Source organism: Marmota flaviventris, chromosome 9, assembly GCF_047511675.1.
Source record: "Marmota flaviventris isolate mMarFla1 chromosome 9, mMarFla1.hap1, whole genome shotgun sequence".
NCBI lineage: Eukaryota > Metazoa > Chordata > Mammalia > Rodentia > Sciuridae > Marmota > Marmota flaviventris.
The window spans coordinates 55,964,880-55,981,606 of record NC_092506.1 but is presented as its reverse complement, the minus strand read 5'-3'; positions in this window follow the sequence as shown (position 1 = coordinate 55,981,606).

The window sequence follows — 16,727 nt, the reverse complement described above, 5'->3', positions numbered from 1 at the left end:
TCCCGGTGCTTTGACGTTGCTTTCCACTAGGTGGCATCAGAAGGTCGTACACCCCGGACTGCTTTTGGGGGGGAAAGTGCTAAGCACGCCTAAAGAAGTCCTTTCTCTTTTCCTTTAGCCACTATAAGGGCGCTGCTGAACTCTCCTTGAGCCCCTGTGGAGAGAAAACCCGGTTGCCCCAGGCATCAGAGTGGTCGACAGGTAAACTGAGGCAAACAAAACTGGAGAACACAGCTTAAAGAGCTGCTCTTAGAAAGGAGGCGGATGCAAGGGCAAAACCCCCAGGCTTACACCTGAAGACCTAGGGCCCTGAGGCTGTCAGCATAGGAGCCCACCCTGAGTATAGTCCCTTTGTCCCTTCATGTCCTGGGGCCGCTGGATCTGAAAGGCGAAAGGCGGGTTTCATCTTTCATCTTCTCTGGGATGGTACACTTGTGGCTGTGGTCCAGCTCCCCAGTCACCGGACATCCAGGACAGAAGGCTCTGTATCCTGGTGCAAGGTGCTGTGTGCTCTGGGAAAGTCATATTTTCCTAACCTGTTAGAGTCTGTAAACAAGTCAAAATAACACCTGGCATTTTGCCAGGGGAATGTTAGAGTTCGTAAACAAGTCTGGATGGTGCCTGGCAAAATGCCAGAGGGAGTGGTTTGAGAAGTAACAAAAACAAGCCATTAAGTGTGGAGATTCCTTATTGGTTGACTGATGTATCTAGTTTATGCTAATTAAGATAAGCTGTGCGGAATGTATAAATACCGCTCCTGTCCTGCAATAAACGGCTCCCACTCCTGCTGTATCAAGTACACAAGTTATTCGTCACCCCCCGGTTATTTTGCCCAGCCAGCCGGGCTGCGGCACTAACCCATGCCAGGAAAGATGCCCTCGGGTGTGGAATGCACGTTGCAGTGGAAGTCTTGGCAGTCATAGGATATATCTGGCGGGTGGATGTAGAAGGGGCAGTGGCAAGGCCCAGGATATATATTGAGCTCAGGGTTGGAGGCCTCTGGAGCCCTGGCGCCTGTGGCACACAGCAGGGAAAACACTGCTCCATGGCTTTGTGGGCCTCAGACCAGGCACCACCGAGTATGTGGGACTTAGCAGACAGCAGTTTGGGTGTTTAAACCCCTCTGGCCTCCAGGAACTTTCTAACCACAGACTGGGAACCTGAGTAGTGTTGGCTTTAATCCTCAAAGGAAATCCCATCACAAAGCTCAGTTAATGAGATTAACAACAACAACAAAAATCTAGCATCTGTTAGTTTGTGTAATTGGGAGGCAGTCTTGCTCCATACAAATCACTGAAAAATAGACATTTTTCTTCTGGCTTTAGCAAGGTTGTCAGCACAATACCTAGATTCTCACAACATGGTTTGGTTGTAACCCTTTTCCTTCCTGAACTCTACCTGCACGGTACAATATTTGTGAGTAGGAATACTTCCAAAAAGTAATTTAAAAATGGAAAATGAGTTTTGGTTTTTCAGATCTGGTGCTGTAATCTGATTGATCTATCACCTCATACCCAACTCTGTCCAATTCATATCTTGAAAAATGAGTCATCAATATAATAGGAGGACTTGGGGCTCTTTGGAGTAGGTTTGGTTATAATCCCTCATGAAAGATATTCATGGTCCATAATGGAGATTTAAAAAAAAAAAAAAAAAACATTGCAAAGATATAGCCATCAGTGCCTTCTAAACACCCAAAGGGATGAAGCTAGAAATCAATAATAAAAAAGGGGAAGTATAAATTCACAAATTTGTAGAAAGCAAAAAGCATTTCAAACAATTTTCTGATCAAGGAAAAAAGCACAAGGCCAAGTAGAAAATATATAGGTGTGAATAACAATGAAAAACACACTGTACCAAAATTTGGGGGATGAAGCAGAAACAGTGACTAGGAAGGTGTACTAGTCAGGTTTCTCAAGAGGAAGAGAATCAACAGGAAGTATGATTATAAAAAGGGGATTGATTAGATTGGCTTACTTGACCAGAAGCTGGATAGTCCACAATGGCCATCTGCAGTCTGGAAAGCTTTCTGTGTCCTGACTTGTTTCTCCAGGAGCCCTTGTTATGGTTTTTTTGTGGTGTGCCCCAAAAGCTCACGTGTGAGACAATCAATGCAAAGTTTGGAGGAGCAGTTATTGGGCTTAATTAGCTTCGATTTAATGGGGGATTGGATGAATGGTAATTGGAGGCCTGTGGGGTGTGGCCTGAGGAAGGGATTCCCTGGGTGCGTGGCTATGGGATATACATCGCTATCTGGCGAGTGGAGTCTCTTACATAAAACCGAAATGATTAGACGCGTTGGGAAAACGTACCCAAATAACAAACCGAAATAAATGGAGCTGAAGGGGAACTGAACCTACAAGGGGCGGCGATCGCAGCCTGGCCCCTGGGTCTCCTGGCAAGTCTTGCCGGCTGAGAAACACTACAGCCCAAGGCGCCAAGCCTATAGGCCTGGGAACAAGGATGCAGCAGCGTAGGAGACAAGGGGTCCGGCGAAGGGCGTTGCTGTTGTCAAAAGAATGCCTCTGGGCTGCGTTCAGTCATTTAGTAGGGCGGTCACAGAGAAGCCAGGAGCTTGGAGAGAGGGTGCGGCAGCTCCATCCACTGGCCCAGCTAGGAGAAATGCCATGGCTCGGTAGGAAACTGGTGCCAGTAACAGGCCACTCTTGTGGTACTAAGAGAGCCGGAGTCGACACAGCGGCCCGGGTGTAAATGCTGGCGCGATACGGCATAAACAGGCAGGAGGCGATTTGTGCAAAGACTACAGTGATGGAATGCATAGCCGGCTCTGAATTTCTTAGATTCAGTTCCCCTTCAGCTCCGTTTATTTCGGTTTGTTATTTGGCTACGTTTTCCCGTCACGTCTAATCTTTTCGGTTTTATGTACGATCTAAATTTCTATCACATTGTTTTCGCCTACTGAGTTCCTGGAGTTTGCTATCACTGCGTTTTAGCCTCTCTGGCTTGTCTCCGCCCTCCTTCTGGAAGACCATAAATACTCGGGATGGCGATGGTGCGGAGGCTCTGCCTCATCTCTCCATAAGCGCAGAGGCTTCTGTCCTGCTTCTCTGAGGGTTGGGATTCCGCGGAGGTGGCGCCAGAGCCACGGCCTCGTCCTGTGCTGAGCTTAGAAGCCGGTGGGCCTTGGCCTCTTTCTTGCTACCCTGTCCTAGGAGAGTTCTCCGTTGACAACTGCGACTTCGACTGGAAAAGGCTCTCCAGTCCAGTTGGCAGGGACGCCGGGTCCACCTGCAAACGGATTCCGCGGGAGTCCAGAGCTCCTGGGAACCAACCCAGGCCGGGAAGCTGTGGTGCAAGAAACTGGAGGCTCCGGCAGATGGGGAGGAGCCTGCGGAAGAACCTGACGCAGTCAAGCTGAAGCAGATTTCACTGCGAAGGACGCAGCCCCCCACCCCCCTACCTCGGAGACCAGCCGCGGGACACTGAGACCTCTGCGGGACAGTGTCTCTCCGAGTGCCCCCGACTTGTCTCCTCCAACTGGTGGAACCGCACCTGGTTTCCTCAGGCCTCCTGGCGTGGATTCCCCGGTGTTCTCAACGCCCTGGGGGTGCTGCCCATCTTCTCTGGCAGCGAGGCAGCCTTAGATCAGAGAAGGAGCCTCTCGGATCTTACTCTGTGTAAAGAGTCTCGGTTACAAAACGGCTTCACGAAGGAAATTTTTAAAACGCACTGAGATACCTTTAGTTGTTCCTTGTCAAGTTTTTAAAATTCTCTTTCTCCTGAGGATTCTCTGTAGCGTTTCAGGTCGTACTTGCCGTTTTCTATTTGTATTCGTCTTATTACACATTCCCTTCCATATCTTTAGACTCATCCATTTTAGCTTTTAGAAACGACATGTAAGATTTTAGAATCACTCTCAGAATGCTGTAGATTTAAAGAATGAATTGGTATTAAAGATTAAGAAATTAAAGATTTCTCACTGTTTTGTTACTTAGCGCGATTTGCTATATAAATACGCCGTGATTTTTCTCATTTAATTTCATATCTATTTCGTTTTTACAGCGTGTTTTTTAAATATTTGTTGATTGATTGATACATCCTCTTGCTCAGTTGCTTGGGAGACGGGGCTCACCAAGTTGCTGAGGCTGGCCTCGAACTTGTGATCCTCCTGCCCCAGCCTTCCGAGTTGCTGGGATTACAGTAGGCATGCACCACCATGCCAGGCTCTAACGCGTTTTAAAATACTGATTTTGTTTACGTATTTATGTATTTTGTATGTTTTTGACATTTTTTTTCAGTCCCAGTTCGTTTTATTTCTATTCTCACGCCTTCCATTGTTTTTTAAGGATGGCGTTTCATTGCATTTCACACTCAGTAATTTTGATCCTGTCAAAAGTTCTGCAGAGGGTTATCAATCTTACTATTTCTGGTGGTAGGACCAGGAGATTGTGCACACGGGACAAGTGCACAGATCACCAGTTTGAAAAGATTCCTTACTGATTTGCATGTCTAGCAGTCTTTCCACTTAGGTTTGCTGTGGAAGGCACAGTTTCACCCTGAAGGTGAGTGTTACCATTACTTAAGTGTATACCAGGACTCAGTTTGGCCATATCTGAGATTTCTTCACCCAGGCAAGTGCGGGTAGAATTGTCTTAGAATTTTCCACCTCCTACAGGTCGGGTGTAGCCTTGAATGTGAATGAATTAAGCGGAACACATTCCTGTTTATTCCTTGCCTGTGATTTCTTAGACGTGCTTTGAAATTTTCTTTTTCTGAGCAAGTTCTGGTGAAAGAATTTTTTTTTTTTTTTTTTTTGTAAGAGTAAGAAGTCAAATACAGCAAGCTATGCTTGAGATTTGAAACGCCTCCCAAGGTTGCATTTTCAGGTCAGAACTTAATAGAAGGGAATCAATACTAGCCAAGCAGTGCCTCAGACTTTTAGTGGCACAGAATACTGAATACCCGATTAGTGGATGACTGTAGGCGTTGTCAGCTTCCTCTTAAAGGCGCCAAGGATTTCTTGGTCGCATGAAGCCTCAGTTTGCAACAGTCACAGTTGCACAAATGTACCCAAATTCTGAAATCCTTTTAATTTACCCTATTCAGCAATCCCAGTTAGCAACAACGCTGGCTTAGTAAGCTACATGGATAATCCATAAGACCAGACTGCACTGGGTGTTGTTTTTGTTTTTTGTTTTCCGTGCGGGGGGTATTGAATCCAGGGCTTGGAGCATGCTACACTGAGTTCAACCCACAGCCCTTGCCCCAAGTTTGCAGCTTCACTTTGTGGAGATGCTTTGCTTTTTAAATTTTCTTTTGGAGAGTTCGGCCCTGGATGGATGTGTTTGGTTTGTATTGTTTCCTAATTGCACTGCAGAAATGTTTTTCACGACTTATTTTCTTTCTTTTTATTTAAACGCAGTGTATTTCTTCTGCTGGTTTGAGTGCCAGGTACAAGTCTTCAAGTTTCCTTAGTAACTTTTGCGCAACAACTGAGCCAGGAAGTAGTTGGGAGGAAAGTAGCAGTTTCTACAGTGGTCCCAGGGAAGAAGCTCTAGGCCAGGGGCTGGGGGTGTGGAGCTGAGGGGAGGGCAAGGGATGGTGGTGTTGGAAATCAAGTTCCAGTAGAACTCCTGGCCCACCCTGGGCAGATCACCCAGGTCCAGAGAGAAAGCCGGTGGCCAGGTTCCACAGTATATTGATCCCAGAAGTTCTGTTGCCTGGTCTGTTGAACCCCCAGGACCACTGCCTGCAGCCTCATACTGCTCTCTGACCTGTCCATTTCACACCAGGTTACACAGATTATGGGGGGTGACGGGTGTCAGAAATCACAAGCACCTGTCTGAGTATTCTCTTCTGATCCCCTGGGCAGTCCTACCTAGATTCTGGAAAGCTGGGTGGGGAGTGTAGTCTTCAGAGCAAATTACCTCCTAAAACAGAATTAATGATATTCACACAGAATCTTATCCACCTGGATGAAATTATGGAGGTTGAGAGGAGATTGGCATAAAGTTTTGAAAGAAAAATCCCCACCAGATTTGTGAGAGGAAAGCTGTTTGGGGGCAGCTGGTTCACTATTGCACCAAATCACATTGCTAGTTTTGGAACACAGTCTAGAACCCAAAATATATACCAAAGATCTCAGGTTAAGAGCTTTGAACAGAGAAAGTCTGGAAGGGAAATGTGTGAATGGTGACTTAGGAATGTTGAGGCTCAGGGCAGGGTCATGCACTCAATTTTGCTTGTGGTCTTTCACTTTCCCAGTTTAGTGTTCTAGTGCCAGATTGCTAAATTGAAAGGACTTCAGAATTTGTGTACACGTGTGCAACTGCAAGAAGCTAAAGTCTCAAACTGAGTCACAGAGCAGTTGCATGGCTTTCTAGATGTGTGACCCTCACCAAGTTCTCAAACTGTTGCAGCTTTTATTTCAACCTTCTCTGAAATGGAGGCCAAGTCAGCTCTCATTTTTTCAAGGAGGTTTCTTGAATACTCTTTGGTGGTAAAAGTGACTGATGAGCAGCAGATCCATGCTGGAAGTGACTTGTTCCAATTTCACCAATATCATAATAACTGACTGACTGTATCATGAATTGAAAAAAGAACTTAATGGGCACAAAAGTAAAATTGACCCTTCTTTTGCAGGTTCTGTCTGTGGGGTTTTCTTCCTTCTTTCCTTTCTTTCTTTTCCTTTTCATATCATTTCCATGTTAGAAGTATAATACAGCTTCATCTGAGTCAAACCTACTGCTGTAAAGGAATCAATGGATTTTCATATAGATCACTGTTGACTTAATAAAGCCTGACTGATCACAGTACTTAGATCTTTGTATTTATTTAATTTTATGCTATTTGATGGTACTTAAAAATTGATGTCTTATACTGTGATGTAATGGGTGCAGGACCCTCTCTAGCTCTGCTCTACTAGGCATGGGGCTGGTGGTGGCTTGTGCCTTCTTAGAGGGGGTGGCCAGGGGCCATAGACATCCTGTTATTTACACACATTTGGCCTATCTAGCAGACAGGCGGCCACCCAGAGAAGTTAGCCTGGGAATAATTCTGCTGGATCTCCCTGGCACTCCTTCCCTTGCCTCATGTGAGCCTCAAGTTGCTCTGAGGCCTCCAGCATCTCTTTTCTCCAAACACACCTCCAACCATTGGCTTCTGGAGACCCATAGTCTCTGGCTCCCTTGGGTGCAGACAAATTCCCACAACAAAATGTCCTTTCTATTCTGAGTTCCCAGTCTGGGAATCCTGCTCTATCAATACAGCTCACCTGTGGAAACAGGGCTGAGGCAGACAGTTGTGGCAGTCTGGCCCCATTTTTTTTTTTTTTTTTTTTTTTTTTTTTTTTTTTGTACCAGAGATTTACTCAGGGGCACTCGACCACTGAGTCACATCCCCAGCCCTATTTTGTATTTTATTTAGAGACAGAGTCTCACTGAGTTGCTTAGTGCCTGGCTACTTTGCTAAGGTTGGCTTTGAACCCTTGATCCTCTGGCCTCAGCCTCCTGAGCTGAGCTGAGCATGTGCCACCACTGTGCCAGGCCCTGGCTTTGTCTTGTCAGCTTTTTCACTGCTGTGATAAAAAGATCTGAGAAGAACAATTAGAGAAGAAAACGTTTATTTCGGGGCTCTCGGTTTCAGAGATGTCAGTCCACAGGTGACCAACTCCATTGTTCTGTTGCTCTGTGCCCAAGGTGGGGCAGAACACCATGTGTGGAAGAGAAAAGCAGCTCAAGTCATTGAACCAGAAAGGAGTGAGAGCAGGGGTGGGGTGGAGGGAGGGAGAGCACAAAGTAGCTCCACTTAATAAGGACAAAATATATACCAAAGGCAGCTCCCAGGGACCCACCTCCTCCATCCACACCCTACCTGCCTATAGTTACCCCTCAGTTAATACCTATCAGAGGACTATGCATTAATTAGGTTAAGATCTGCACAACCTAGTAATTTCACCTCCAAACTTTCTTGCATTGTTTCACATGTGAACTTTGCGGGGTGGGGGGGGGACAACTAATACCTAAACCATAACAAGCCTGAAAGCAGGGCAACCTGCCATCAGGTCATAAGAGTGCAGTTTCCCCCACCTCCTCCTGGTAGTGGGGATTGAAATCAGGGGCACTATGACACTGAGCTACTAAGGGTTCCCAGCCTTTTATTTTTTGAGACAGGGTCTTGCTTGGAATCCCTACATCCATTAATTGGCTAAGGTGCCAGAACCTCTCAATAGGGTCAATAGGGAATGGAATAGAGAGCACCCACTGCATTCTGAGAAGCAAGGAGAACACTGACATAAAATAGATGATCAGCACAATATCAAAGATATCAGAAGCGGAAATTACAGAGATGATGATCCTTCCTTGGGGACTGCTGCAAAATGTCGGGGCATTTAGATAGACCCCAGTCTCCAGCTCATCCTCTTCTCCATTCTCAGTCACACTTCTCTGTGTCACCTCTGTTGATGTGGATTTCATTATTGAAGAACCATACACATCCCTGTTGTGAATTGCAAAGTATTACTTTTCTCCATGTGTTGCATTCCATTGAGGATAACTATGCATTTTCAGTATTCCAGGGAATATTTTAGTGAGTTTGTCCAAAGAAGACCTAGGCTAGGAAGTGATGACACAGATGTATGTTGGGGACACTGAAATGCCATTATTTAAAGACTTTAATTTACTTTTTTGCACTTTATTTCTCAGAAGGTACAGATAGGAAAGACTAAAAGTAAGCAAAGGAAAGGAATTATTTCCTCAAAATTATTTCTTGCTTTCCTCCTCAACTATTTCTGGTAGTGACATCAATAAGACCTCTCACTGGAAGGTGAAGAATTCATGTAATATTCTTTGTTTTCACCAAGAGAATGGCAGGCCCCCTTAGGCACTCTCTTTTTCTTTGGTACAGGGGATTGAACTCAGGGGCACTTAGCCACATCCTCAGTGTCCCCCCACACCTTTTTGTATTTAGAGACAGGGTCTCATTGAATTGATTAGTGCCTGGCTAAGTTGCTGAGGCTGGCTTTGAACACTTGATCCTCCTGCCTCAGCCTCTTGAGCCACTGGGATTACAGGCATGCACCACAGCACCTAGCTCCCATAGGATCTCTTGTAAGGAAGAATTTGGAGTACAGTTCAATGATTGTTCATTAGCAACACAATAATCCAAAAACGTTTTTACCTAATGTTTGGAGTATATATTTGACTGTGAAGCTCATTTGGTAGCCAAATCTGATGGAGATAAGTTGAGGCTATTGGTTTTAAAATCCCAGCTTACATGTACATGCATAGGAATGATTGGTTACTGGACACTGTTCGGTTTTATTCAGCAGAAGTACACATATACAAGCATAGAGCCTTCACGATTTGCATCCCATGGAGATGCAGTGGATCGGCCACTTAAAGCTGGGCAAATATCCACTATTGCTTTATCACTCTCGACACAGGGACATTGAAGAAGCTTTGCTAGAGTTCTGTGGGGGACCTTGTTAAGCTGGAAGTCTGATGCACAGTGCGATCTTGGACTGTGATATCCCCGTGGCATGTAACTGAGACCTTTTCTGCCTAAACCTATATTTTCTAAGATTAAAAAGACACCGGTATTGGTGACACCTACAAGTCCCAATAGCCGGTGTTCCCTGAGTTCTACGTGAGTAAAAAAAAAATCACAGACAGCTGAGGCGGGGTTGGATACGGAGATAACGGAACTGGCGCGACTGAGAAAAGGCTTTGGTGGCCACATCGCGTTTCCTTGGGAGGTACAAACCCTGAACGTAGTCAAAGCGGAGCTCTCCGTTGCAAAACCAAACTTGTTAGAAAAAAGAAACGGCGAATAGTGCTAAAGTGGCAATTGTTGAACCGGCCTTTCAGAAAAACGGCATTCTCCAGTACCCACGTTTGTACCCTAGGTAATCATCACCCACAAAGCTGAAATGGAGTTTGTTCTTACGAATCCGGATCTTGCTTCCACTTAAATGGCAGGCGCTGCTGCTAAACCCGAGTTCTTATGACTAAACACCGGAGGCTGGAATAAACGCTAAGAAATGGCCAATCCAGACTTGCTTGGACGAAGCGATCGCCCTCAGGTGTTAAGTCCTAACTGGTCATGGACAACCGGGACTCCAAGGACCAGGAAACCCAAGGCGGGACTCCAGGACGCCATTCGGTTTCTAGCTTCGCCTACAATCAGGACACTTTTGGTACTTGGGCGGACAAGGAATGGAAATCACAGGCGCCTCTAAATCGAAGCTTGCTAAGCCAAAAAACGCAGGACGCAGGGAGGCCAGGGATCCTGAGACAGAGGCACGGCCGCCACCAAAACAAAACTCGGTTCTTTGGCGGCAAAGGAGAGGAGGGCGCCGGGAAGACAGCGCTAGGAAAGAAAAAGCGCAGGTGTCGCTATAGCCGAAGGGCTCAGGGGCAGAGGCGCCGCGACCCTGCCAGCCGGGCTGCCGCTAAGGAACTCTGTTTCAGGCAACTGCAGAAACTGCACGTTAGAACCCATCAGAGCTGTGTATCGGCGGTGCACAGAACAACTAGCTGAGCCGAGACCAAGAGAAAGTGGACGGGAGACAATGGTGCGCTGGGATTCCGCAAAGGACCTCAACTATCCTTTCTGCCAGAGACAAACTTCCACTTTGGCGCCAACCACGGTGCTGTTACCTAGAATGTGGCCACGCAAAGAAAGGAGCCTTGGTGCAAATAAGTGCTGTGACAGGAAAACTGTCGGGGGCCCCCTGCTGGTCAGAGAGCAAATGGGAACAGCTACCAGGAAAGGCTGCACCGACCGGCCTAGGACAGAGAAAGGGACCTCCCAGAGTACAGATAAATGTTCTCTCCGCGCAACTAAGGGCAGTGCTAAGGAGAAAAGCAGGCTCCTTTCCTTTTGGGTGAGGCGCTAGTGAACTGCGATTCCAGTTGCTGGCGTCACTTGTCCCTGCAAAAGCCAAACCCAGTTTATGCCTTTGCCGAGGCCAAAGGCATCGCCTCTGGCTGCATCCGCAGTGCAGCAGGTAAATCTATGCTAGCTTTGAGAAGGTAACGGCAATATCAGTGAGTCAATGTGGCTAGTGAGATTTCCACTCCTAGTGGATGTCCCCAAACCCGCGTTTCCGACATAACAAAACCTTCCTTTTTCTTGGCGAAGTCCGGGTCCCCAGCAACTGACCCAGAGGGCTGAGTAGTGCCCAAGGCGGGCACCGATCAGGCTGGTCTAAGGGAAAGTAAGGCCTCCGGGACACCAACAGCTCCTATAGCAAGAAGCACTGCTGGGCCCTCCTTGCATGCCACCCCTCCGCCTTGGTCTGGGGCCCCTCTCCTTTTCTAGACACCTCAGCGCTTTAAGGCGAGTCAGAGAAATGCATCCCTTTGCGACAGGAAACTCTGCGCCCAAACCTTCAAACTAGCGCTCCCTAATTACTTAGTTGATGTTCTCTCAAATTAACGTTTTAAATGAGTCATTGAAGGCTTCTCTGTCTTGAGATGTTGCAATGGTGGCAAAGTTTCAAGCACTTGAATCCCCCCTTTCCACTCACTTTTTAAGTAAGACTGATGCCTTTGAATTACTTTTTTCTACAAAGTATGGAGGTGCCACTGCACAGAAGGAAATTGCTCTGTCCCACGACTTTTTATGCTTCCCCCCAAAGAACTGCACTACTGGAAGGGATGCCCCATGCAGACTGCAGACTCCACCATGTGCATCTCCAGCAGCCCTTAAGATCTCCCACACTCCTCTGGCTGGTCCCATTAAATCAATTCCATCCTTTCCCTAGATAAACTTCGGCTATTTGCAGGAGGGGACAGGTGACCCAGAGAGGTAAGGAGACCCCTTTTGGATGCTTATCTCACCTACTTTCAAGCTGGCTACTTACAGTCTTCCCCCGACTATCCTACCATTTCCTCCCCTAGCCAAAACCCTCTCTGGTACATGAAGCATCTCCAATTGCCTCCTTTGCTGTGGGTCTGGAGAATGAAGGAAGAAGTGCCTTGTCCCCAAAGGAAAAGTTACAGCCACCTTATCAGAACCAAGAGGCCAGGGCAGAGAGCTGTTTAAAGCAAAACTGGGGGCCCATCAGTTCTATCTCCCACTCACCCACCCCTTCCCTACTTCATTCATTCATTCACACTTTGCAGTACTACAGATTGAACCCAGGTACTTGAGGCATGCTGGGCAAGTGCAATACCACTGAGCTAAACCCCCAACCCTTCCCCTCCACCCTAGCCTTGCATCTTAGCAGAAATGTTGAAATTAGCACCCCTAGTGGTAAGGGTGACCAACTCCAGTTTAGGAATCTAAAGAGGAGTTTGGAAGGAGTTACTCCCCTAAAGAGTGTGCATCAGAGCCTTCAAATTCAGTCTAATTCCAGTGTGGTGTGTGCCTGTGAGAATGGCCAGAGACTGGTCATGGGAAGGGCATATTCCCCACGAGGAGACCCTAAGTCTTTTGCAGTCTGAAATTGGCTACATTCTGGGCAGGCTGGCAATGTCAGGTGTATAGGTGCCAGGCCATGGTTTCAATCCCCCAGGGCCAATTGTGGGACACAGAAAAACGTGATGTGGAGCCTTTCACAGTGTCTGTCCTCATTGTAATTGGAAAGAAGAAACAAAGTATAAACAGAGATATGTCTGTAAAATGTTATTAAGGAAAGCTTCACCCAACCAAGATACGCAGCACAATAACAAGACTTGTTAGGATACTATTGACTGAAAGAAGGTGACACACAACAGATATTCTCTAACATTTGAAGCAAAAATGCAGAAAGGAAGTTTGGAACCACAGCAATGTGCAAAGGTGAAACTTGTGGGAAGTGTGGACATAGCTCAGAATCTATGAAGTAATGTCTTAGAGAAATAGTAATAATACATGTCCGTGCTTTCCAGGAAAACAAAGAAAAGCTTTTCCTCTGCCTTGGTAGATTCAATGGCTGTGGTTGGGACTGTTAAATAACTTGGAAACAGCTGAACAGGACCAAAGGCATAACAGATTTGTAAATTTTAAGTTTTGTGTGTATGGAGGAGTCACGGAAAGAACTAACTACTCCAAAGGAGTGGGGAAATTGGAGAACTTAAAATCACCTTAATAGGGAATTAAGATAGTTTGTAGAGAATGTCTGTTTGAGTGTGGTGGCAAATTCCCTTATCAGAGGGAGATGTAATTGTTCCTGGGGTGAGTACTAATGATGATCAAGTTATTTGGGAAAGCCCTACTTTTAGGTATAAAGAGAGATTTCAGAAACTCAAATGCCTTTAGTTCAAAATAATCCTTATGCCAAAGTGGCATATATTGAGGGTGGCATATCCTGACCTTCTTTCATAATCCCCTTCATTAGGAAAACTCCTAATTGTAACAATTGTTTTAATTTGGTTCCTGTCACTATAACAGAATCTCAGAAACCAGGCAATTTATTAAGAAAATAAACACATTTTCTATGGGTTCTGAAGTCAGGGAGGTCAAAGAACATGGTGCAGGCAACTGACAAGGGCCTTTATGCTACCTTGTCCTATGATGGAGAGGCATAGGAACATGTGTGCGAGGGCCAGTGACTGAAAGCCCTTTTGTAAAGGGCACTGAAGCCACTCATGGAGGCAGAGCCCTGCTGGCTTAATCACGTTTTTAAGGCCCCACCTTCTGATACTGTTGCATGGGGGATTCAGATTCCTATGAAAAAGCTTTCCGGGATACATTCAAACCATAGCAAGGATCTCCACCTCCTTCTTTCAAATGTCAATTTGAGGCTCAATACTGAGGTAACAGTGATCACCCCTGGGCCTGGTAGTTCAGGTGAAAACAAAGACCATGGCAACCAATGAGCAGCAAGTAAAAGAGAACATTCCCCACGGTCAGTAACACTAAGATAGAAAGTGCACAATCCTTCCTGTTGCCTCTTATCTCAACAGAGAACTCCACTGTGCCACCTTATTCACCAGCCAAAAAGAGAGCATTTTCCATTGGTCTCCTGGATTGAAAATTCAACCCCCCACCCTCCCCACCCCACCCCCCAGCCATTTAGTGTTAGGTTTTGCATTCTTGTTGCAGTTCAAAGGAGATTGCTTTGAGATGCTCTCTAGAAGAGATGGATGAATTTTAAGTACCCTGATTCTCTGTAATCCCTGCAGGGTGAAGAGGAGCTCCCTGAATAGCACTCCCAATACACTTATGGATGATTTTTTCCTGATCCTTCCTTATAGTGTCCGCTTCCTGGTGCTACTTTTATTTTGGGTACAGTTGTTTCTAATAATCTGGGTCTGTATTCAGTAACTGATTCCAGGAGCTCACCCAGCTCTGGGTTAAAATTGTGTGTCTCTCCTGTGAAAGGAAAGCAGCAGTGCGTGGGGACAGAATGAACCTGGGCCTAGTTGAGTTCAGATTACACAAGGCATCCTGAGTCTGTGAATGTTATGGCATTAATGTGAACCACTAAGGACCTAGTGAGAATTTCTTCTTTTACCAAACTGCGGAGTGAGTCTTAGTGAACTTACCTGAGAAATATGTATTGAGGACAGTGAATGCAGACATCATTCCCCCTAGAATGCGTACATAGAGGGTGATATTAAACAAAACCCCTTTAAACTGAGGGTTCTCTGAAATCACTGTCCATATTGGGCCATGCCGGATGCTAGCCAGAAAAGATAAGTTCCACAACTACCAGCAGCAAGGCTAGAGTGTGGCTGGAAATTTGTATACCAGGCCTAAGAGCTAAAAGTATTTATCATGAAAATGTGAGGAAGGAAAGCATAAATCATTTTACATTTAGTTTATATTGGCTATAGATAAGAGAGGCTTTACAATACAAAATGGGGAAATTTGGGGACTAGTGGGGAAAGTTCACTTGTTGCTTCTGGATTGGTCAATGTTCATAATCCAGAAAGTTCACACATAAGCTAGATGTGGTGGCTCTGGTAGGCTACCAGATGGGGTTATAAGTGAAAATTTCAACATATATTCAGGAATGTGAGACCAATCTATTAGTCTGACCCTAAGCAGTAAACTCATTGAAAATCAATCTCTCTCTCTCTCTCTCTCTCTCTCTCTCTCTCTCTCTCTCTCTCTCTCTCTCCCCCCCCCCCACCCTCTCCATGCTCTAGCCCTTGTCTTGAATTTTAGAATATCTCAGTTTTTTGTTTTTTTTAACCAGTGATAAGTAATATGGCATGAAGGGTTCAGTCTCTGGATAGAGTTAGAGTTAGGATTATGGTGAAGGAGGTAGGGAAGTTCAAAAGGAGAATAGGAAAAAGGATGCCAATAAAAAAGAATGAGAGAGGGAGGGAGGGAACATTCATCCTAGATCTCTGAGTTACTGTTAACATTTCTGGGTATCATTATTCAAAACAGGGAATCCACAAGGAGGGTAGGCTTAGTGTTGAGTTATCTGAGTACATCCAGTGTAAGTGTTCAGTACAGAAAAAGGAATCTACTTTTGGAGTATCAGAGCTTGAGTTGGGGGAATAGATTCATGTGAGGAAAAGATTTACTCCCCGGTTTGGTATTTCAGGACAAGGGACTGGATGGGTCCTTCAAAAGTGAGTGTATGGCATGAGAAGGATGCATATACAGGTCCCCAGTGTTAAAAGCTGAATGTGTTACCAGATCCAAGTCCATGTACTCACCCCTGGTAAGTAAATACTTGGGAATCAAGAGTTCAGAAACAATCAGGTCTACTCAAGAGTTGGCACCCTGAGAAGTTGGGGTGCAGGCATCATTCCCAGAAAGGCCACCTCAGGGAATTCAGGCGCATGAATGGGGTTGTAAAGGGAGGGAAATGACGTGTAGCAAGCAATGGGCAGGAAAAAGGTGTGATGGGGATGATCTTCGTCCAGGGAATCTGTCTGCTTCATAGTTTTTCCTCCTCGGAACTTTCCAACCAATCTGAACCTCCTAGGAATAGTTTCTGCATTTCTTTAGCCAGAATGATTACTTTTCTGCAAGTTAGATCTCACAGCAATTTACATGATTTGTATTAACTGATGCACAGAAGTGAAGACTTAGGAGGTGCATTCCACATTCTGATGTAATCTGAAGGTCACCAAATGATCCAAATTCTGTCAATCAAAGAAAGGCCTACTTAGCAGTGAACACAGTGGTAAGTTAGGTGTGTAATGCCAGATTCATGGGACCCCAATAGACCTCCAGGAGCCGAATCCGATGCAATCACACAAGAGTCTTTAATGTAAGCTCAAGCCTGGACTCACAACCATTTCTGATGCAGCGGTCCCAGGGAGTGAGTTTTGGTCCTTTGTTCAATGAGATTTTATAGGTTTTGGGGGATACTCTATGTTTCACAACATCACACAGCAAATCATTTCACACTGTTGGAAAGTCAAACAACAACTCTTAACACTGATTAGCACATTCACTGGCAGGAAAAAGTTGGGTAGGGGTGATTGGTTACTACAAGAGGGGGATTCCTTTGAACTGATGGTTTAAACCACGAGGGGTGTACGCGCTAAATTACATGGTTTCCCAACATGTTATCAACCACCATAAACTACTGGGGTGTCATCTGGCATAACAGGTATTTTCCCTGTCTCATGCTGATTGGTGGTTGCTAGGGGGCTGCTATGGGTCCTCTCCTAGCCTAACTGAGTCAGGGACACCTGGCTCTGCAGATCTCTCCTGTTATTTTCAGACAAACAACTCAGCAGGGTGAGTATGTGCCTAGGAGTGCTCTGTGGGTTTTTCCAAGGACAAGAGTCATGCCCCCTTCCTTGGACAGGCTTTGAGGTAGAAGCTGTTTTCAAAAATGGAATCACATCAGTTTCTCAAGATGCAAC